Source organism: Tetrao urogallus (assembly GCF_951394365.1).
Source record: "Tetrao urogallus genome assembly, chromosome: 2".
NCBI classification, from domain to species: domain Eukaryota; kingdom Metazoa; phylum Chordata; class Aves; order Galliformes; family Phasianidae; genus Tetrao; species Tetrao urogallus.
In genome coordinates, this window is record NC_136814.1 from 69,018,635 (window position 1) to 69,042,870 (window position 24,236).

The following is a 24,236-nucleotide window of genomic DNA, read 5'->3' on the forward strand; positions in this document are numbered from 1 at the left end:
ATGTAGAATCTCCTAAAGCAAATTTCTGACAGATCTAACAGAAGAAAGGATCAGTTTGAAAATAGAAATCAGACTTCTGAAGATAGTTTGGAATGATAGCCTCACGGAGATGTTAAAACTGAATTCTAATGTCCAAAGCGTATTTCACTATTCTTATGAGAAATATATAATTCTGGTTACTATTAAATTTGAGAGAAATATTTACCATCCAGAAAAAGGACAAAATGAAAAATATATTCTGAAAAAAAAATCATGCAAAATTGAAAACTAAGAGAGAGGAGGGGAAAAGTGAAGATAGAAAGAAAGATGAAGAAAGTAATAAGGAAAAAGCAAATAAATGTCTGGCCTACACCAGCAGATGGCTTTAGATAATCTAAAGGAATTGAAAAGGGAGAAAGGATACTGTATTTCATTTTAATAGGGGAAAAAACATACATAAAATTGTTTTAGTTAAGAATGTAAACAAGTAATTGATCTGGATAAAATCTGGTTTGCAAAGGAGAGGCACCTTCAATTTTCTGTGCAAGGTAGATTTTCCATCTATAAAATAATATCAGAAAATTACAGTTGATATCAGTTTTGACTCTAAATTTGCACTTGCTACAGAAGAAGTGTACTTACAGACAACAAGAAAGGAGTAGAAGTATCTGAGTTAAATATAAATTGAAAATGTAAGGTGCTTAAAGATAAAGTATCATTTTATAAAATCACTACAACACTGATATAATGGTTTACAAATACACGAGTATTTTTCTGTTTCAGTTTTATGTTAACTTTGTTTTTGTGGAATATTTGGTGTGTCAGGCAGTTGAATAGTGACAAGACATTGAAAACAGTATAGAATGACACAAAATGAGAAGTTTCTTACTCCCTATATCCGCTAATCAGTAAGAAAATAAATAAAGAAGCAGAAGATAGTAAAAGAAATAGTAAGAGAAACTCTATCCAAGATTATATAAACCAAACAGACTATTTGGGTGTGAACTGACAGATTATTGAGTGTGAATAACTATGAATGTATAAGAAAGAGAGGAAAAATATCTCAGTGTTCCACTGCCGTCCTAGGAAAGTACTGTAGAGCAAAACACAACAAAACAAATGAGATGGAGAAAGATTCCTCTGTTTCCTTTTTGAAAAGAAGCATTGCCTTACGAATGATAATGTATGCAGGTAGATGAGAAACCTATAGCAAAGCCAAAGTAAAACAATTGAATGTTATTTACAGTGAATGAGTATTCAGTAAACCTGTGAAAATGCTGTCAGCCCATAACAAGGACAGCAAAGAACACAAGAGCTGCAAAGAAATTTGTCTTTTTCATTTCTCCAAAAGAGTTCTCCATGGTGGTGGTCACAGAGCAAAGACAGAAAGTGGAGTGAGTAGAGTAACAAGTCAGATACACTTTGGAATAAGCTGCAGTAGATAAGGTCTTAGAGCAACCTATATTTAATGAGCAATAAATAAATGCTACAGGAATTTCAAAGATATCAAACTGGTGATAATATCTACTGAAATGAAATAAAACAAGTTTTAAATCTATTTGGCATTTTCAAGAAACATAAAAGTCAGCATAAATCCAAAAGTGATGCCTCCTATATTATAATATTGGCCCACTACGGAAGATGCAGATGTTGAGTATATGGGAGTAGAGGTTGAAAATTCCCACCAGTACTCCATAAATTTTGTTGCTGTTAGACAGCAGAAGAGTGCTAGTCAAACTGACATCTGACATGAAATGCCATGGAGCAAAGATGTGTTATTTAATTCTTCTATGAGGGGTGAAAAGTGGATTTGCTGACATTCATTGCCACTTGTTGAACATTTATGGGTACCAAACAATGAATGTGAGCACAGTAACTTGTGGATAGAAGTGGTGACAGTGGAGACCTCCACTGGTGTAGATCTTGACAAGCATGGAATGAAGGCTCTTGTTCTACATTGGTAAAAATGCATAGCTAATGGTGGAGACTATGTTGAAAAATCGTGTTTTATAGATTTGCTCTACTGAATACTGTCACTGTGTTCTCTGTAGCTGTTGTAGATTCCATGGAAATAAATATGAGGCATTACTTCTGGAAGTAACCTCAGATTTATAATTATTTTAATTTTAAAAGTTACCATAGCGCCGTGTAAATACTTTGTATACATAGCAGTTAATCACTTATTCAGTGAGTTTTGCAGTTCCCTCTATGGAAGTACAGTACAGGCTGAAATGTCCTTGGCTCTGCTCAGCAACAACTAGACTATCAATATGTTATCAATACTATATTTTTCCTAAAGCCAAGACACTGAATCATACCAGACACTATAAAGGAAAAATTACCTTTGTCTCAGCTAATACCATGACAAAATTCTGTGGTATAATGATATAATCTTAGGAACACTAATCTCAAGATTCATGCAAAAAACATTCAAATTTTAAAAAAATCAAACAAAAAAAATCACAATGAGCTACTGCTGTTGAGGATTCTACAGCACCTGTCTGGAAAACTATTTATGAAGAAACATAGTTATTCCAACATTCATGTGAGATTTACATTAGAATTGTGAGTTTTCAGACAAATCAAAGAGAGTCATAATTCATCATGCAAGCAAATCATCCAGCAGGAGAGGTTTTTAACAGAATATGCTATTTTCAACTTCTTTGAAGTCTCTTTATCGACAAAGAAAAATAACATCAAAATACAAAAGTAACTAGTAAAACATAGCTGAGAGAGCAGCATGGCTAGAACAACCATGACTAGTAATGATAATATGGTTCAGTCTTCTAAAGCTTCAGATGGATTTAAATTTCTGAAGGTTTTTGAACCATCAGTGAAGTGACTCAAAACATTGTATTTGTGATGAATTTGGTCTTTCAAAATCACCTCACATAGATATCTTCACTACATTCCTTTTTTATAGCATAAATGTTATCAGAGTAGTTTAATCAGTTTTATGCCAAAACTTATCTAGGCATTACTCATGCCTTTAACTATAGTATTGAATGATATTTGTTCTCACAGAGGATGACTACAAAGGGTGGGTTAGAATGACAGCAGACAATTTCATACTTACAGCTCAATCTTTTAATCAGTCGTATTTCAGAGCTGTATTGGTAAAATGAAATTTTCTGCAGTTTTAAAACATCACAAATGCATATCCGGATAATTGCTTGCACAGCTAATAGACTGTTTTAGTATCTTCTCTGTGGAGTGCTTTCTTGTTAACTTAGCCAGTACAGTCCTGTCAAAGTGTAATGCTTCAGATGCAGCATATAATTTTAATCTAATGCACAGCACTTCTAATATTTCAAACATTATGATATGTGCACTGAGACAGAAATGTTTAGTTTGCTCAATAAGCCTTACACATACTGTATTCAAAATGACTTGGATCTTTTAGAGATTAAAAGCAAAAGTTATTTGATTGTGGGTTTTTTTGTTGTTTTTTGTTTTTTGTCCTGCTTTATTTTATTCTGTTTTGTTTCAGCTGAGGAAAATGTTTGTTAGTTCTGCTGGCAGTCAGTGTTAAAATTGAATTTTTGAGAGATGGCTTTTTCTCCCTCGTGCTTTATAAAATATCCATTTAATTAGCCATTAATCTTAATCTCATGATTAAACATCATGATTTCTGATTATGACCTCAGACTCACCATTAAACTGTCAGATGCATTCACAGAAAAAATCGTTTGCATTATTCTCATGCTGAATATTGAAATCTTCAAAGAGTTAAAATTTTATAGGAATTTTCTGCCTTTACAGAGAAGCTGTAATCTCCTTTGTCTTTCTGATTAAAAGGCCATACCTTTGGAAACCTAACAGAGATAACAGGCATACCTTGTATCAGAAAAGTGTTTAAGAATCCAGGAACTTATACCTGACTAGAGTATTAATGTCTTGTTCTGAATTCCTATCTTATATACAGATAAATGGACTATATTTCATGGTTTTTGCATAAATGATATAAAATGAACTCAGTGGGATTGAAAATTGTTTTCCAGTTAGCTTTTATCATCCCACTTATGCTTTGCAGCTGATTGTGCAGGTATAAGGAATGGATGCAGCATGATGACTACAGCATCCTAGAGTGTCATCTCTGAAAGCTCTTAGTTTTTCCTTCCTCTGAGTTGCAGTTTCTGGTATTCATGATGTACAGTAAGCAAGTCAAAATCTAACAAACATGGACCAAACTTATTATGTTTTCCACCTTTTGCTTCTTGACAGCTTAATCTGTTCTGGAGGGACTATAAAATCCAATTGTCATTTGCATTGCCAAAGAGTATCTATGCTGGTCATTTGTCCAGCCTTGCAGAGATAAATTAATGCAATTAATGAAATAGCTCTGCACTGAACAGGTTGTGTAGAAATAAACCTAAGCTAGGGCACTCTGTGTTCATGGGTGTATGTATATGGACAATAAAATAGATCTGATATACAAGACATTTCTTCTCAGTCTAATGACAGTATGATGTCATATATGGTGAAAATTTTCTTTTAGGCCATATTTCTCTGAATACATTTTGAAATCACTCACAAACACAGTTTTCAGACCCAAGAGGAAAAATATATTTTTCACAGGTTTTCAACATTTACTTTTGTTTTCTAATGGTTGAAAATGAGACAAAATGTTTCAAAACACTCTACTATCGTGTTTCTCAGCCTATGGTCCAAGGAAGAAGCATACTAAATAATTGTTACTTATTCAAACATGTTTAATCATATGTTCCCTGTAAGATGGGAGGAAGCAAACTGAATGGAAAAAGATAACAGCTAACTGCTATGAACACACAACTCAAAACTTTTAAGGAAAGTGAAATTGAACATAACTGTAGAAATTCTGTGTGTGATAGCACAACTTCAGCATTGGATTTATTATTTTTCTATGAAACAAAGAGCTGTTTCTTTTAAATTTGGGAATAAGAGCTCTAGGGGATGTAAAAAAAAAAATACTAATGCCATTTTATTAAATAGTGCCTCAATTTAAATATTTCCCCTTCAACTATCATATTTCATATTTTGTATTGTACAGGATATTCAAACTGATAAGTTGAAGAAAAATGTGGCGTATTTAATTCAATAAATACTGAAATTGAACCATACCCAAATGCCTAACTCTTTGCAGAATAGGTGGTCCCTTTCACAGAAATTCAGATCTGCTCAAGGAAACTCATTGGTAAATGATTAAATATAACATCTGGTGTATTTAATGCATCAGTTTTTTAAGTCCTGATCCTTTAGAGCAAGATTTTGGTGTAGAATATCCAGCTCATACCAGCACTGGCATTTGCGAATGCATAGAAGAATCAACACGTATATTGAATTCAACATTTTTCTGATAAAAATATACAGCTGCAAATATATAATTTATAACTCTTTTGCCTCATCAGGTAGTTATATACACTATTAAAAAATTATTTTTGCAGAGGGGAAGTTTTGTTCATTATTTTTGACTTTTACACTTAAGACATTATCCTAATTTAAATGTAGTTTTTATACATGCAGTACAGGCATTGAAGCTCAGTTTTCTTCTTACTGGGCTGTAAGATACACTTTAAGACCAGACTATGTTTAGATAGTTTCAGCATATGTAAAATCACAGAATCACAGAATTGTAGGGGTTGGAAGGGACCTCTAGAGATCATCGAGACCAACCCCCCTGCCAAAGCAGTTTCCCTAAACCAGGTCACACAGGTAGGCATCCAGGCAAGACTTGAATATCTCCAGAGAAGGAGATTCCACCACCCCCCTGGGCAGCCTGTTCCAGTGCTCTGTCACCCTCACTGCAAAGAAGTTCTTGTGCACATTTGTGTGGAAAATCACATTGAATAATGCCAATTATCTCTGCTTCTTTGGAAGTTTCTCAAGTACTTTGATGCATTCTATTGCTCTATATTTTCCTTCCTCATCAAAGTCACAGTGAACTCCCGTCAGAGGCATTATAAGATTATATCCTTGGGGTTATGATTTATTCTTAAATAGTCTGACTAAAACTTAATTTTCTCCTTCTTCTACACCACTATTATTCAGTGGGGATTCAGAAACACAAAGTCTCATTGGCTTAAATTCAAAAGGAGTTTAGAAACTAAAGTGTCTGAATACTTAACTTTTAAACACTGGTCCCAAGGATGGATCCATAATGCTAATCTCCCTGTATGATATGTTTAAAACATTAAGCACTTTAAAATAGTATCCAGAAAAATAGAAGAGAAATGCATGTAAAGTGCATTTAATTTGTTCTTCTCTGTTTTGAGAAGATATGGTCTACAATTTTCACTTGCCATGTCCTTGTAGGACTGGTCTAATATCTTTGTTCTAGATGCAAGCACAAACTCAACAGATAAGCATTGAAAATTGTAGAGTGGATTTAATACCACTCAGCCATAACGGGTAGTCTGCTAGATTTTAATTTTAGAACAAGAGCCTTCAAGAAAGAAGGAAGCCTCAAAGCTATATTTTCCAGTTTATCTGATCTTTATTTGTTGAATTTCATTTGGCATGCAGATACTTTCGTTATGTTAGGCAAGTAAGAAGTATGGACGAAGATATTGCTGATATTGCTACAACTAAACTATCGTTCATCCCTCAACCATACTGCATGGCAAGCATACTCTTTGCTCTTTTCCAAACCCTCTTTCTTTGCTCTCCTCCAACCTTGCAAAAGCTTGTTTGTGTGTTACTTGTCATGAAATAAAACTTCCAAGGAACATGCTAATGATTAAACAGTTGTGTTTAATCATTAAACTCAATTCCATGCCTTGTTCACTTTTAGTTTATTAATATAATAATTGTAGGATAGGATGAAAATTCAATGCCTCCATATTCTCAGGGAAAGAATTCCTGTTACTCAGCTTAGGGAGGAAGGGATGTTTTTGATTCTCACTCACTCTTGCATGGAAAATTTATTCCACTACAATTATGTGATGGATCTGGGGGCTAGGGGTGTGAGGATCCTTATCTAGCAAATAGATATGAAATTGATTTCCTCTAGTTAAAAAAAAAGGAAGAAATAATCATAATTCTTCTCAAATTTCTGATGAACAATTTAACACAAAGAAATTGGATCTTTTCACGCTGAAGAGGAGATGATTCAAGGGGAATCTCATCACAATATTTCAGTATTTAAAGGGGTGAATACAGAGATGATAAATTCTGTCTTCACAAGTACCTACATGGAGAAAGCAAGTGGTAATTTGTGCAAGAGAAAGGTTTCATCTTTATGTAACAAAAAAAAGATTTTCAGTTAGAACAATCAATCACTGACGTAACCTCCCAAGGAACATCGTAGAATCCCCATCACTGGTGATTTTCAGGATGTGATTGTATGAGGTGCTACATCATCTAATCTAGGCACAGTTTCCCATAAAATATTGGACTTGGTGATCTTCTGAGTTCCCTTCCAACCTGGTCTCTTTTATGAATCTACAATGATAAAAAGGGAAATCTCAAAGCATATATTAGTAAAGACTTTGATGAGAAATAAGTTGTGGAACACTGAGTTTATGAATCCTCATAAAACATGGGCAAGAGAAGTTAATCAAGCTATGCATTTAAAACTTATTTTTACCCACATGCAAAGGAAGATCTGTGCAGCAGATGGTTTTTCAAGGTCGCAGTTTTGAGCTAACATATTTTCTAGTTGTCATAACGTTATATTCTTTAATAAGTTACATGAATTCAGGTTGTTACAGTAAGGTTCACTTTCTCTATTTCAGTTTGAATTGAACTTAAATTAGATATATAAGGATATGTCTAACTTAAGAAACAGAGGAAGGATAAATATGCATATATCTTTGTGCTCTGATGTCATGATGCTCCTGAGGTCTTCACAAAGCATTTAAGAAATTCATGTAAGCAAATAATAAGAATCAAAATAGAACTTCCATGGTTTCCTTGCAACCTGTGATGCTCTAGTTTTATGGCAGCTACACACTTCAAGCATAGCAAGGGAAACTAAGCATGGACAATATGGAAAAAAAATGGACTGCACTCTAAATGGTTGCATGAGAGACATACAAAAAAGCATGTATAAAAAAGGAAATAAAACACAAAGACTGCTGGAAGCTGCTGGTGGAAAACTGAAATATTATGTGTGTTGTAAAAACTTTACTTAATAGTTATAAAAACACTGTGATTAGGGAGTAATTCTAATGAAACCAGGCACGTTATTTATATTTATGACCTTAGTTAGAACTGGCTCTATTAACTTGAGTACAGTTGGTCAGATATTTCCCAGGGCAATATTTTCATTAAAGAGTCTTTCACTGAGGCTAAATATTTTGTTTGACTCATCTCTGATTTGGCCACATTTGTCAAATCATCCTGTCCTACCAGGCTGCTTTAGAGCAATCAATTTATTGTTGCCGTGTTTTGGCAGGTCTCGTATAGATCAACAAAGACTACATCTAAAAGAAAGCCTGAAAGCTTTGCCCATCAGAAGCTAGGGCAAGTTCATGTAACTGTTTTTTTCTGGATCAGCCTACATGATGGATATGCTCTTAAAACCGCTGACCCTAGAAGCTGTTCGCCATGGTATTCCCAACTTTGGAATGGGTTGTCTACTAGTTGAAAAATTACCAAGCTCCTGTGACTTGAGGGTCTACATTGCAAGGCTGATGGCCTTAAACTGATAGTCTGAGAGCCTGAAAGCACAGTACAGCAAAGCTTGAAGAGGCTCAGGTAATCTCAAAGAGATTGTAGTCCCCATTCAGAAAAGCTAGCACCAAAAACCCCTATATGGACTTCTCCAGCCTGCTTTCTAAAGATGATCTACATGGTGGGACATCCTCAAGATATAGCTCCAGACCTTTTCAAGAGCGTTGTTTTTCAACACCTCCTTCCTACCTATGTCAACTAGCTCCTCAGGCTCAGATACAATTCACAAGAAATATTAATGTGTCTATATGCATATTGTTTACGTATCTATGTGTGTGCATATGTATGTGTCATGGTTCTATGTTTTTTTTTGTTTTGGGGTTTCAGTATTCCACATCAAAACATCATGTAGTATACGGGGCATTAAAGTGTCACTGCCCTAATTCCAAGTACCTATCCCTGTACGTCACAGAAGTCACGGGATCTGGCCCTTCCGGGTGGGGGGGGGCTCTCTTGCTGCCTTGCAGTGGGTGCTGGAGGGTGCTTTCCTAGCCGTTCCAAGCTTTTCAGGTTTGACTCGGCCCCGGGAACTCTCTCTCTCTCATCTTGTCTGATTTATTAATCTCAATTTCAATTAATTTTTTATATATTGTGTTATCGTGTATTCCGATATTATAGTAAAATAAGTTTTCCTCCATAGATTGTTGCAGCTGCTCTTTTCCTCCCTTCCTTCCTTCCCACTTATTTGTGGGACTGGGGTGGGGGGGAGGGCAGAGGCCTGTTGCCTCTGTCACAGGCATAGATTGATCTAGTTTTAGTGATAACACAATAAATACCATACAAGTTGCTTAAAGTAATATAAGGCAGTGCAGCAAGTCAGTGGCAGGCCAAAACCTGAACACCTTTTATTTGATCTAGGTGAAAGATCACTCTGAAACGTATCAAAACAGAAGTGAAAAGGCAACAGAACTTATACAGCGTCCTCAGTAATCTTTTAGAAGGATGACATCATCCTTCTAAATAAACAATATTGGTTTATAATCTGAAATTGTAAAAGAAAAGTTCAGATAGACCTGACCTGCAGTAACAGAGAATAAAATTTAAAAGAGACTGTGCTTACATATCAGTAGTTATATATAAATTTAGCTTCAGATCTGAAGTTGGAAGCAAAAGATCTAAAATAAAATATCAAAAATTTAGCAGCTCACTAAAATTTTCTTCTGTCAATTCCTGTCTCAGTGGTGAATTTTCTTCCATCAGTTCCTGTCTCAGTTGGTTTTGATCTCATGCCACTTCAGAGGCAGATGCCCAATGAACAGTACAGACTATTTACTGGTTTTCATTTAAGGAAAAACTGAAGGAAGACCACACACTGGGCAGAAGAGCATGAAGATTTCTTGATGAGATTCCATTAAAGTGAGCTGACAGCAAGGTTAGAAGAGAACTGGGAAAACCTTGCAGGGATAATAGCTATGAAAGAAAAAATGGGTTTGACATTTTCCAAGTTAAAGTTTTCACAGTATCAAGAAGGAAGTCAAGTGTTTCTGCTTAAAGGCAGCTCAGCCACTTCTTGGATAACTAACTCATTCTGGACTGTGAAAATCATTGTCCTCCTGTGGTGAACATGACATGTAAAGAGTTCTAAAATTACACTAAGTATTCTACAAAATATTGCTATAAGCATACTATTTCTTGCTTTTTTTCCCCCTCTTCTATCATTGAAAGATTCATTTAACTGTTAAAACTTATTCCTTTCTTTCTTTTTTTTTTTTTTCTGTCATATCCTCATTAGCTTTCATTACTAAGCAGTTAGCTAAAGAAAAGGACAAAGAAGGAAAAGAAAATTAGATGCATCTCTATAGGGCATATTTTCACCTTGATGAGCAAGAATAACTCATTAGTGGGTACTCAAAGTCACACATATACTTTAAGAGAATAATGCCCTCAAGATATTTTGAAATGATTAAAATGTTAAAGTGACAATATTTGTTTTTTTACATAAAAGAGAAATTAATTAATCCTAGATAGGAGTACGTGGATTGAAAATATAGTCACAAAAGAGAAAAATAATTAAGCAGTTTTGGAATTCTTTTTTTTTTTTTTTTTTTCAGTGAGGGTGGGAGGGAGAAAATGTGAGAATAAAATAGCATTGTAATTTGAAGGCTAAAATATTAAATATATTCACCAATTGTTCACAATTTCATCGCTGCTGGGACTCATTCACTTTTGGAGATAAGGAGAGGAACAAGGATTGAGGGAAATATCTGAGGTGTGATTGAATCTCAGATCAAATGCAAAAGTTATCTGACCATATAGAAACTGTGCCTTTTTGAAATGAATCAGTACTATATTAAGGTTTTAGTCATAAAAGGTACAAACTCTGTGGAACAAATACGTGTTTTAGCGCTCTGCTGGAATACATTCAGAATGTTTTAACAGAGAAAATGACTTGTTCTGACCTATGATAAATTCCTGAAAGATCCAGTACTTGTGGGTGAATGGCAATTAGGTATATTCTGTTAAGTTGCAATGTCCTGTCAATATACATTTATTTTCTTTCCAAACTGTGCTTTTCTTGAGCAGAAGCAGTTCTCTCCTATTTTGATGGTATACATGACTATGATGCATTCTTAGTAGAATTTCATGGAATTATTTTTGAAGGCTCAATTGTCTCAGATTAGTTGGAGGAGCTCCTCAGCAAAATCAGTGTGCAGTTTAAGGGTTGAATTATATTTTAGTCTTCTTAATTTGTGAAAGGGTTGACTGTCATCACACAGGAGTGTATAATGGCACCAACATCAAATGTTAGTACCACTTTTTGGGTATCAGAAGTAACAGGTTAACAGCACTGGGTTCCCTCTGCAATGATAAAGAAGATACTCTAGCTACATTTGAGATGTAGTAGACTTTTAATGTCCAGGCACATATTTAGATGCTAGTTTTGCCAAAGCTGTGCAGTTAGTAGAGCTGCCCCTTCATAGGACAGACCCCAAGGGACATTAAAATGTCTATGTGCAAGAGCAAGATGACAAAATTAAGTCAGTATTTTTAATAAATTTTTAATTTTACAAAAGGATTTACAAGTAACTACACCATTCGCAGTAAACTAGGAAAAATATAAAAGCCAAATTGAAACCATCATCATAATGTTCATAACTTTATAACCTGTATGTTTTATGATTTTAGACAAATAAGATAAAAACCAGTGCAAAAGAGACATTGAAACAATAATGAAGCACTGAGCATACAGTATAAATGAGTCAATCAAACAGAGAAATGCTACTTTGAGCCAGAAAACCATCACTATTGAATGATGTTGTCTCAGGCGCTGTTTCAGCAGGCCCAACAACAAAACTTCTCCTGCAGATTACAACTCAGTGTTTACATCATCAGTCAAATAACAAAATAAAATATCATATGACGGTGGAACTCTTCCATGCCTTCAAGGATTATCTTCCGTGCACTGACATGTTTTAGAACATCATAAATTAGTGATTTATGCTGTTATAACAGGTCCTTAGTTCTTTTTCACTTCTTAAGGGCAGAACCAATCACACTAAAACCAAATAATGTAGCATTTCAATGCAATCTTCATAGATAAGAAAAAAATATTTGATCATCATTTTGATTTATTAATGAATTTGATACCAGTAATGTCTGTAAAACTCCAGCATTTTTATGAATCAGCAAGGAAATTCTTGGGATAGGAAAATAATTTTCTCTGCTTGCACAACTAATTAAGCTGCTAATACTGTCCACAACACTTACACAGCTGACTATATATAAAGTCAGAATATTGGCAATGGTGAAGGCTAGAAATAACCATCTTAAAATAAGCTATTTTGGGTGTCAGCTGCAATTTAGCAGAGTTTTCAGTCTTTTTTAATGTGGTTAGCTCTCTTGTCAAGCCTGAATGTCTACAAATAAATAAACTTAACTCAGTAGAACTAGTTTTCACTGGCACTTCAGCAGCCATTTTGCATTGCAGTGTGCATCATGTGAGCAAAATGGGGGCAGTAGAAGGATTTATGGGTTACTAATACTTAAAGTGAGGTTTCTTCAGAATTTTAACATGTGTAGGAAGAATTGATTAAATTTAACATTATTATTTTTTTTTTTTTGCACCAATCAATTGTAATTTCACAGAATCTCTGAATGGATTGAATTGGAGGGGACCTTAAGAATAACCTAGTTCCATCCCCCTTGCCCTGAGCAAAGATACCTCCATCAGATGACCAGAGGGCTGGCTGAGAGAGTTGGGACTCATCAGCCTAGAAAAGAGAATGTTCCGGGTGGTCTTACAGTGGCCTTCCAGGACAAGACAAAATGGCATTTGACTGAAAAATGGCAGGTTTAGACTAGATATTAGGAAGAAATTCTTCACTGTGAGGGTGTTGACACTGGAACAGGTTGTCCAGTGAGGTTCAAGGCTAGGCTGGATGGGACTTTGAGCAACCTGATCTAGAGGGAAGTGTCCCTGCCTATAGCAGAGGATTTGGAACTGGGTGATCTTAAATGTCCTTTTCAATCAAAACTATTCTATGTTCTGTGGGGCAGAAAAGTTAAAGACTTCAAAAAGTTGCATTCTGAACTTACAGTGGTTAGCACTGCAGACTACTTTTGAACATGACTTCTGCCATGCCAGTTGGCATACAACACTTCCAGTTATCAGTAGAGAATGTTGCTAATTTCCCTCAAGTGTTTCTAAATTCAAATTAAATACTTCCTAATTCTGTCTTTATGCAAGGACCATCCTTTCATGACTTGAATAGGTCAAACTCTATTACTTAGGCTGTTGTGCCTAGTTTGAAGCATGCACAAGAATAACAGCGGAATAATTTTAGATTTTTTTTTAATGTCAGAGCATCTTAGCAACCTGCCATGCCTAGACTGCTTCACACTGATGACTTTGGGATACACCATAAAAAGAAATAAAACAATCAACAGGAAAATGGGAAAATCTCTATAGCACATGGAAAGAGAAAAAAAAAAAAGAAAAAAAAAAGCAAAAAAAAAAAGCAAAAAAAAAGAAAAAAAAAGAAAAAAAAAAGAAAAATAGCAAAAAAAAAAAAAAGCTGTTTAATAATCATTCGAGATATTTATTTTGTCTCTACAAATTAATTCAGTTTTTCTGCATATCTGTACCTTGGTTTTATAAAACTGAGAATATTCATTGTATCTATTCTGAGCTGGTTTAGAAGTCATAATTTTCAAAATATATACAAAACTTTCTGATCAGTGTTATTCCATTGAAGTGTTTAAAACACAAAATGGCCATTTATGTCTGAAAACTTACGAAATAAGTCTCTAGTACTCCCGTCAGCGTTCTTTTACCATTTGATTTTGAAGTAGTTCTTAACTATTCATAACAATTCTTGTCACTTTAATTAACAGTCAAATGCTGTAATCTAGAACGTAAACTGGACTGCACTGCCTGTCTGTGAAGATGTCAGCACAGAAAAGTCTCAAAGCCTTTTTACTAAGCCATCTTGTTGAGCTGTAAGGAGAATAACTTTTTTTCATTCTTCTGTTTGCCCACCTCTATAGGTGCATATAAAATGGTTCAACGTATTCTGGCAGGAAAGTTATTTCCCTCTCCATTTATGTACTACAGCTCATTTAATGTTAATAATAAGTAACATAAAACATTGTAATTAAACCAAAATCTTCATTCATCTCTATCAGTCCTAAGACTTCTCAGTAAAGAGTAGAGAATGCCACTGCAAAATACTGATCTGGCTTGCTTTCCAATTTGGCCTGAAGGTCAGAGAAGATATTTTGTCTCATTTGACTAATTTGAAAATGTGCTTAACAGAGGAAAAAAGAAGGGAGTACGAAACAAGTGCTACACATAAAAGAGCTCTAAAGGGAAGAAAAAATAATAATTAGAAAAAAAAGACTTGGAAGAGGAAGAAATTGCTATAGAACTATCAAGATCTTTTTTTTTTTTTTCTTCTGGCTGATACAACTTTACTTGACTTAGTCTGAAACTTTAGTTTGCTTGAAACAAAGTTTTTGTGCAACATTTCAGCAAAAGAGGTCCAATAGAAGAACACAAAATTACTTCTTAAAAGTTTCTAAAAGTTGTTTTCATTTATTTTTGGGGTTTTTTTTTTTTTTTTCAATCTTTACTATATGTGCTCTAAATCAGAGGTGAGACAGTTCGCATCACAGCAGGTTGCTGTTGTGCCAGGCACTGTAAGTATGATCTGTTACTGTCTTAGTTTCAACTGGGACAGAATTGTTTTCATCAGAGTATCTGTGATGATGCTATGTTTTGTTTCTAGGAGAAAAGCAATGTTGATAACACACCAATGTTTATAATTGCAGCTAAGTAGTACTATAGCAGAAAAGGGCACAAGGAGCTGGGAGGGAACAGAATTAGGACAACTGACTTAAACTGGCCAAAGGGGTATTCCATACTATATGACATCAAGCAAGAGGAGTTTTGAAGGGGATAGGAGTTGATCTTGCTCTCTTCTACTGCTCAGGGGGCTAGCTGGGCATCAGTTGGGGGGAAGTGAGCAATAACTTCTGCATCACTTTTATATACATATACATATATATTTGTTTACAATTGTTATCCTTTTCTTTTTCTCTATGTTAGTAAATAGTTTTATCTCAATCCAGCAGTTCTACTTTATTTTCAATTTTCTTCCCCAGCGCACAGTAAAGGGGAAAAGCGAGAAAACTACTGTGTGGTGCTGAGCCACCTACTGGATTAAACCACAGCAGTTAATATGTGATACCCATATCAATTCCCACAGGATACAGAGGCACACATAGAATGAGCTGTGGTGTCAGAAAATCTCTTTAAAAGAAAACTATGAATAGAAAACAGTGTCATAAAAACAATTAGAAACATCACAGGATAGGAAAAGAGGGAAGAGAGAGGAGACAAGTCAATATACAAAGCTTGCAAATATGAATCTATATGTACCATAGAAAGGCTGTTTCAAAAGTAATGCCTCCTATTTTTTTATGTTGTCCCCTATGTCAGAAATAGGTTTTCATGATACAGCAGAAGAGGTTGAAACTGTCTGCATTACTCCTTTGCATTTTACACTGACTTATACAATTACCATTTTCTATTTGCTTTGTCAAAACCCCATGAAATTACATCCTCAGAACCCCGTCACTGTGAAAGTTAAAAAGTCAAGTTCTGAAGAATATTACAAGATTGAACTTGCATATGCAATTCTAGTTTAAAACTTTTAGATACAGATCTCTTGTCATTAAAATTTTGATAAGATTATTACATAGTTGTATGTAACTGCAAGAATACGAGATATTTTCCAAGTGAATTATGTCTCATATTCTTCAGGAAACTGTTAATTGTCTAAAAATTATTTGTTTACATTCTGCTTCTAACTTTTCAGTGCTTTAGTTTTCATTTTGCAGAACCTGTAAATGCAGTTATTTAGTATATTTGATTACTTTTTAAATTTTTCTTCCTTGATAGCAAATCATTTCAAAACCAAATTTTCCTCATTGCCTTATGAGCATATGTTCTGAAACTGTCACATCACTGCATTATAGTTTACCTTCTGTATAATTAGACAGTAACTTCTAAGTTGGATTGAAGCAACATTCCTCAGAAATATCAAGAAAAAAAGCACACTCCAAAACTCACAAGACAGAACACAGTGTCATGAAAACTTCATTGAAGAAAACTAAAATTTGTTTCATACATGGACCAGAAGCTGCAATATAGATATAAGGTTATATATTCTAGGAACCTGTAGAGACTTTAATAAGAGAATCATTATGCAGAAATCACTATCAACTACCTTCACACACACACACACACACACACACACAAACACACACATGCACACATGCAAAAAGTGTTTCTGTATCAATCCTGATATTTGATCATACTCAACTGTCAGAAGAACTATTAGCAAATACAAGAATTTTGTGCCCAGTGCTGCTTTTGTCTATTTTACTTACTTTAGCAATTAGCCATTGGAACAAGAATTATTCAGGTAAAAGTGGCCTGTAGCTAAAAGAACAAAAGTTCATTTAAAACATAAAGTGTTACAGTGCTTCAGTAACGAGAAGCACCTACAACTGCTCTATAGGAAACTAGCCTTGCTTTAATATAATGATAATTCAGGAATGAAGATACCCAGTAGAATTTTTGCTAACCCTGTAAAGCATATGTAAGACTTCTGCATTTAGAAATCTCATTAGATTCAAAATATACGACTAATAGTGGTGACTATACTGAAAAATAGTGTTTTATAGGTGAAAATTTGCTCTATCAAGTAGCGTCATTGTGCTCTTTGTATCTATTGTAGTTTCCATGGAAATAAATAGAAGGCAGTCCTTTTGGAGCAATGTACATGCATAAATACATGAAGGGAATGTCCAAAGATGACCAAGGCAGACTCCACTCATGACAAGGGCCAGAACAAGTGCACAAACTGAAACACAGGATGTTCCATCTGAGCATCAGGCAATAATGCCTTCTTATTGTGAGGGGACTGAGCAGTGAAATAGATTGATCAGAAGGACAGTGAAATGTCCCTCCTTCGATATGTTCAAAGGTGTCACTGACTGAGCAAATGTATTGGACCAGAGGACACCCAGAGATCCTTATTCTGTGATTCTCGTATTCTCTCATTCTTAAAGAGGCAATGTGATTCATTGGATTGAGGGACATAGGTAAGCAGCTAGGAGAGTGATTCCCTTCCAGAACTATGTCACGTCCATTAATAAAAACAGTCATCCAGAATTTCAAAGGAGACAAATAGATATGTTTAATTTGAAATATATATGACAATATGTGCCTTTCCTGTATAAATGGAAAAACATGAGAGGTGAATAAAATAATAAAGCAAATAATAACGGACTCTAAAATAACATCCTAAAAATACTGTTTAATTTTATGTATGCGTGTTGGTTTAGTTCTTTTAACTGAATAATGAATATCAAGTTTTTATATATTGGTGACGTTTTAGCTAGGCTCTAAAAGACATATGCATAGATACTCTCATATGTCTCCATGCAGTATATGCTTCCCGTCATTCTTGTCATAAGAATCACATTAAATGGGTAACTATTGTTATTAAAATATAGAAACATTGAAATAAATGTCACACAAATAATAAATGTGATATAAGTAATACACACTATAAGCAGTAAAAGACTATAATGGATTTTTTTTTTTATTGAGTTGTAGAAATAAGCAGTGGTTAGAATCTCCTTATCATTACATTCAGTCTATGCATGGACTCTTTCAACTCTGTCCTCCAGAGTTTATCCATTTATCACAGTCACACAGAATCACAGAATGGCCAGGGTTGGAAGGGACCTCAAGGATCATGAGTCTCCAACCCCCCTGCCACATTTATATGTAGATGGCTTTTCATTTTTTATATTCAGATGCAGGATATGAGAAATCTGTGAGGATTATGAAAGAGATATTTATTTTCTCTCTTGCAGTCAAACTTAATTGTTTGCTTTAGGCTTTTAAAGATCTATGAAGAAACTTCAGCATCATTCATTCCTTGAAATCCATTTTAAGTATTAAGGTTATGTTTCAAAATAAAAGGAGGATACACAAAGGTGAGTGTGTACTTGTACAGGTCTCTACAAAACTGGGGAATGATTACTCAAAATAAAGAAAATGACCTATTAGATCATGTAATCCTGGATATTTTATTTGAAGGAATTGAACTGTAGTAGCTGTGTCTTTCATTTAGATGGTTCAAAATATTTTCAGGTAGTTGAAAAAAAAAAAAAAAAAACAACTGGTCACTGTTCATCCAAGTTTGTATTATGATTTCAAAAGGAAAGTCTCATACTTAACTGACAACTGCAATTTGTGCAGCACAAATATACTTTCAAATATATTATTTGTACAGATTTCATTAAAACAAATTAAATAAAAAATATCACTCACATAGGCACAGAATAACCAGACCAAGACAATTTTAATGATTCATTTATTAGCAATGATAGGAAAGTACAATTTTATGCCTAATCTATTTATTCCCTCTGCAATGTGTGTGAACATCCATAATGTACTGTACCTTGATAAGAAGAGTAGCCTAGTTACCATGATTTTTGGGTGCAACAAAGGAGGAATAAATATAAATATAACAATATCCAGAGTGAAATCTACACTGAACGTATTAAGTTAGTTAGGCTAAGTGAATCATTGACGTCAATTACCTGGATTTCTGCAAAGCATTTGACACTGTCTCACATGATGTCATGATTTCCAAATTGGATAAAAATGGATTTGATGGATGGACCACTCACTGAATAAGGCCGCACTTGGAGAGTTGCACCTTCAGCAAGTTTGCAGACTATACCAAGCCGAGTGGTGCAGCTGAAATGCTAGAGGATGGCATCTGGACAGGCTAGAGAGGTGGGCCCATGTCAATCTCGTGAAGTTCAGCAAGGCCAAGTGCAAGGTCTTGCACCTGGGTTGGGGCAATCCCAAGTACAAATACATGCTGAACAGAGAATGAGATGAGAGCAGCCCTGAGGAGAAGGATTTGGAGTGCTGGTTGATGAAAGATTCAACATGAGCCAGGAATGGGGGCTTGCAGCACAGAAGGCCAACAATATCCTGGGTTGCATCAAGAGAAGTGTGACCAGCAAGTCAAGGGAAGTGATTCTGCCCTTCTATTCTACTCTCATGAAACTGTGTCCAGTTTTGGAGTCCCCAACACAAGGACATCAAGCTGTTGGAACGGGTCCAGAGGAGGGCCATGAAGATGATTAGAAGACTTGAGCACCTCCTCTATGAGGACAGGCTGAAAGACCTGGGGTTCTTCAGCCTAGAAAAGAGAAGACTCCAGGAGGACCTTATAGCGGCCTTCCGGCACCTGATGAGGCCCCATAGGAAAGCTGGAAGGAAGAAATTCTTCACTGTGATCATGGTGAGACACTGGAACATGTTGCTCAGTGAAGTTGTGGATACCCCCTCCCTGGAATCATTCAGGGCCAGTCTGGATGGGGCTTTGAGCAACCTGATCTAGAGGGAGGTGTCCCTGCCTATAACAGGAGCATTCTATGATTTTTGATCACGACAAAGTGCATTTTTAAGACACAGACTGTTTTAAGTTTTAAGTTTTTTTTATTCTTAAAATAGCTGTCAGTAACCTACATCTCAGCAATTCTTGTGAACAATAAATGAACATTCCCTTCTTTTTCTGTAACCCAACCTTCTAAAGAAATCTCAGTATAGTATATAAAATGCTTTTGTTTCAGCATACTTACCAAATATACTGGGCCAGCATGCAAAGTTAGATGAAACATGACTGTCGTGACTAAGTAAACAGAAGGATGCAATATTGTCATAGGAATAATTATTCCAGTTCCTTCCTTTCAGTTTTAGGGCAAATTAGACATACACAGTCAGTTTTGATGGCTCAGAATGATGGTAGTGTTTACACAGTTAGTGAAGTTGTTCATTTCCTAAAACCAGTATGATTCATAAGGCGGCTTATGAACTATTCCAATGGGGCAAAGACCTTTCTATTATATTTTTTAATATATATTTTATATATATTTTATTATATTTTTAAATGAACTTTTTATATTGTGTTTTTATGTTATTGTCTTTTTATATTGTATTTTTTTTTCTGCCTTTCTACACTTCACTTTGTATAAAAGCTCCTATTTTTGTATTGTCTATTCAATAATTTATGTATAGACAGGAGAACAGGGCCAAAGTTATCATCTTAAATTACAATATTTTTTTCTTATTATTATCTTCAGATACAATGGGCTCCCATGCTGCCTTTGAAAATCACTTAAGTTTCTTTGAATGTCACCTTTAAATGAAAAATTGGAACTGTTTCAGCTAAAAAAATTTGTGCAGACCTTTATAATAATGAAATTGCAGTACTTGGACACCATTAATCTCTTTGCTACTTAGCAGATCTGCACAGAATAATAAATATTGAAAAAAAAAAAAAACCCTCCAAAAAATCTTTTTATTCCAAAAGTTCATGAAAATGGTGACATCTAATTAGTTTATTACTTCAGGCCTTCCCTTGAGTTATGACTGACATCCACTACTACTTTCATATAAAGTTTTTTCCCTATCTTTTTTTTTTTTTTAATTGGATTCTGAGTTGACATTTATAGAGTTCTTTTCCATTCAATCACAGTGTTCAATATAGCGAGGGGCTTCATAGAACCATTTTGAAGTTAGCACAATTAATTGAACCATCATCATCACTTAAAATTCATCATCTCCTCCAACCTCCACTTTCCTCTCTTTTCTCCTCATGCAAGGAATGATGGTCAGGGTTAATGGTGAACTGTGAAGTGTAGTCGCATATTTATTTATTTGTTTGTTTGTTTGTTTATTTTGCTTTTTTAGTCTGCAAACAGTGTGTCCTGGTTTCAGCTGGGACAAAGTTGATTTTCTTTGTAATGTCTGATACGATGCTGTGTTTTGGCTTTAGCAGAAAAACAATGCTGATAACGCACTGATGTTTTAGTTGTTGCTGAGCAGTGCTGTGTGGAACCAGGGATGTTTCAATTTTTCAGTGTTATGGTTTTATGATTTTTGGTTATCGGTGTTTCACATCATTACATCATGTACTGCACTGGGAGTTAAAGAGTTAATGCTCCAGTGCACTACATGATGTTGTCATGTAGTGACACTTCTCATACGCTCCTGCTGGTGAGGAGGCTGGAGGGGTATAAGGAACTGGGAAGGGGTAGAACCAGGATCACTCACCTAAAATGGTAGAGAGATATTACATACCATATGACACTATAGAAAAAACAATAAACTGAGGGGAGTTGTTCGAGAGAGCTGCTCCTGCTCAGAGGCTGATTAGGAATTGGTTGGCAGGTAGTGAGCAATTGCTTTATGCGTCGCTTCATTTCTTTATGTATATATTTGTCTTTCTGTTCTGCCTTAGGAACTAATTCTTATCTCAACCTGCAAGTTTACCTTTTTTCCCCCCGATCCTCTCCCCCACTGGGATGTGACTGAAAGGTTGTGTGGTATTTAGCCTGCTGGAGTAAACCATAACACAGAGTTTTGTTTGCACTTTTTCATACAAAATTTGCTGTGCAGTCCACCTGGATGTTAGCAGGTCTGTTCTTTCTGAAAAAGTGCTCTCTCTATCTCCCAAATCTTATCACTGGCACATCAGAAGAGAACAACCTCCCTTAAGGATCAAAAATTGCAGCAATCATCTCTGATTTCTGTTAGTCTTCTCTGAATTCACTGGGCCCCAAGCATATTGTTTTTACACCCCATCTCAGGACACACAATGAAGTCTAAGCAATTGGCTAGTAAAAAAGTCTGTTTTCTTCTATTCTCGTCTCTGCATTCAAAAACACTGGGAGTGGCAGCCATCTGTACAAATACTGCAGAAGAGTTTCAAAATTTTTCTTTGGGCAAGACTTCATAACTATAGAAAGGCCAGGACTATTCTAATACAGCTGTTGTTCCTGTGACTTAAATATTATAAGGACTAATATAATGTACTACATTGGATTGATATATAATGTATAAATCTCTAAATCTTAATCAGTTGATTTAAAATCAATTTATGATAGTTTTTACAGTGCTGAGGAACAGTACAATTATTAGCTTGTAGAATGATTTTACTGACGGGTTTGATGAATTCTGTTTGTCCCAAGCTCAGAAAATAGCTTAAATTTAATTTAATTTTCAGGTAGTACTTTGCAGAGTGGGTATATATTGATACATTTTGTCTAAATTTCAGGTATTGGCACTAAAGTTTTTCACTGGGACCCTTGAAATGCGTCACTTGCAATCTTTCCAATAAGATACAGTTAAACAGCTCTGAATTATTAAAACAAAATGGAAAGAAAAGCAACTCCAAGACTTTAATATAGGAAAAAACACCATCAAACAACAACTTGAAAAACAACCTCGAGGAAAGACAAAGTGGGATTAGAATCCAATTAGTAGGATTACAAGGAGTACAAGAGTAGCATATTTCTACTTCATGTCCTTGTGTGGACATTATTTTTTCCTCAAGCAACCTCCCAATTAACATTTCTCACATTGTCTGGCCCACGTAAAACTGTGAAGTTCTTCTTGAGCCTCATGACAACCTTCTTTCTTTCCATCATTTCTGAAACCTGCTATGTCCACTAATCTCATTTCAGCAAAGCATTCCCCTTCAATATTCATTATTGAATATATTAAATTATATGATTATTATATAATATAATATATAATATATAATAATAATTATATAATATATATAATACATAATATATTATTGCATTCAATCAATATATTCATTCCCCTGCATATCTGTAATTTAGTTTAGCTATGAGAACAAGGCTAGATATATCAATATCCAATGGTATTTGAGTTTGCTTAAAATTATCTCTACATCATATTGAAGTATAGAGCACTGATGTACTCAATAATGTTCAGTGTTCCCTCATGCTTGCTGCTAGAGCAGAAAGAAAATTCTGTTAAGTGAAATTAAAAGACAAAAACAAGTAGACATAAAGCTTGCATGAAAATTAGATAAATTTGCTTCTCTTGCTCTACTTACTAGTTGTAATTATAATTTCACACAGGGCTTGTTTATGTACAGAAGCAATGTCTGTTGAATCATATTAACTTGCATGTAGATGTGCGAGCAATCAAATCCTATTAATTTCAGAGGATTCTCAAAGGGGATTCTGTAGTTGATGCAAATTAATTAAATGTTTTTTTGACAACACTAGCAAAAATAACTTGTATTAAGACCAAAGTCTGTGAGCATGAGGAAACAGAAGGAAAAAGAACTGATAGCATAGCTCTCTTGCAGTTGGAAGTCTTTTGCCCTCATAGCTGTTCTCGTTTTCACAGGTAGACTGTTTGACAGATAAGGAACTGGTTATAAGATTGCACCCAGAGAGAGATGGTCAGTGGCTCACTGTCCAGATGGAGATCAGTGATTAGTGGTGTCTTTCAGGCGTCAGTACTGTGACAGATACTCTTTAATATCTTCATCAGTAACACTGACAGTCTGATCAAGTGCACCTTCAGCAAATTTGCAGATGACACCAAGTTGTGTGGTGCTGTCAACACACCCAAGGGACAGGATGCCATTCAGAAAGACCAGGCTCAATCAGTGGGTCCAGGAAAATATCATGGGGTTCAACAAAACCAAGTGCAAGGTCTTGCACCTGGGTTGCAGCAACTCCCGCTATCAGTACAAGCTGGGAGAAGAAAGGATTGAACATAGACCTGCCAAAAAGGATTTTGGAGTACCAATAAATGGTAAGATGGACATGAGTCAGCAGTGTGCCAGTGTGCCCTCACAGCACAGAAAACCGGCTGTATGCATCAAATGAAGTGTGCTCAGAAGGTCAAAGATGGTGATCCTGCCCCTCTGCTCCGCACTGCTGAGGCCTCACCTGGGGTACCGTGTCCAGATGTGGAGTCCTTAGTACTGGAGAGGTGTAGACCTACTGGAGTGCATCCAAAGGAGGGCTGCAAAAATTATCCAATGGATGGAATACTTCCCTTGTGAGGATAGGCCGAGAAGGTTGGAGTTGTTCACTCTGGAGAAGAGAAGACTCCAGGGAAAACTGGTAGCAGCCTTTCAGTATCTAAAGATGTACTATAAGAAAGAAGAGGACAGATTCTTTAGCAGTCTATTGTAAGATTAATGGTTTCAAATTAAAAGAAGGAAGACGGAGACTGA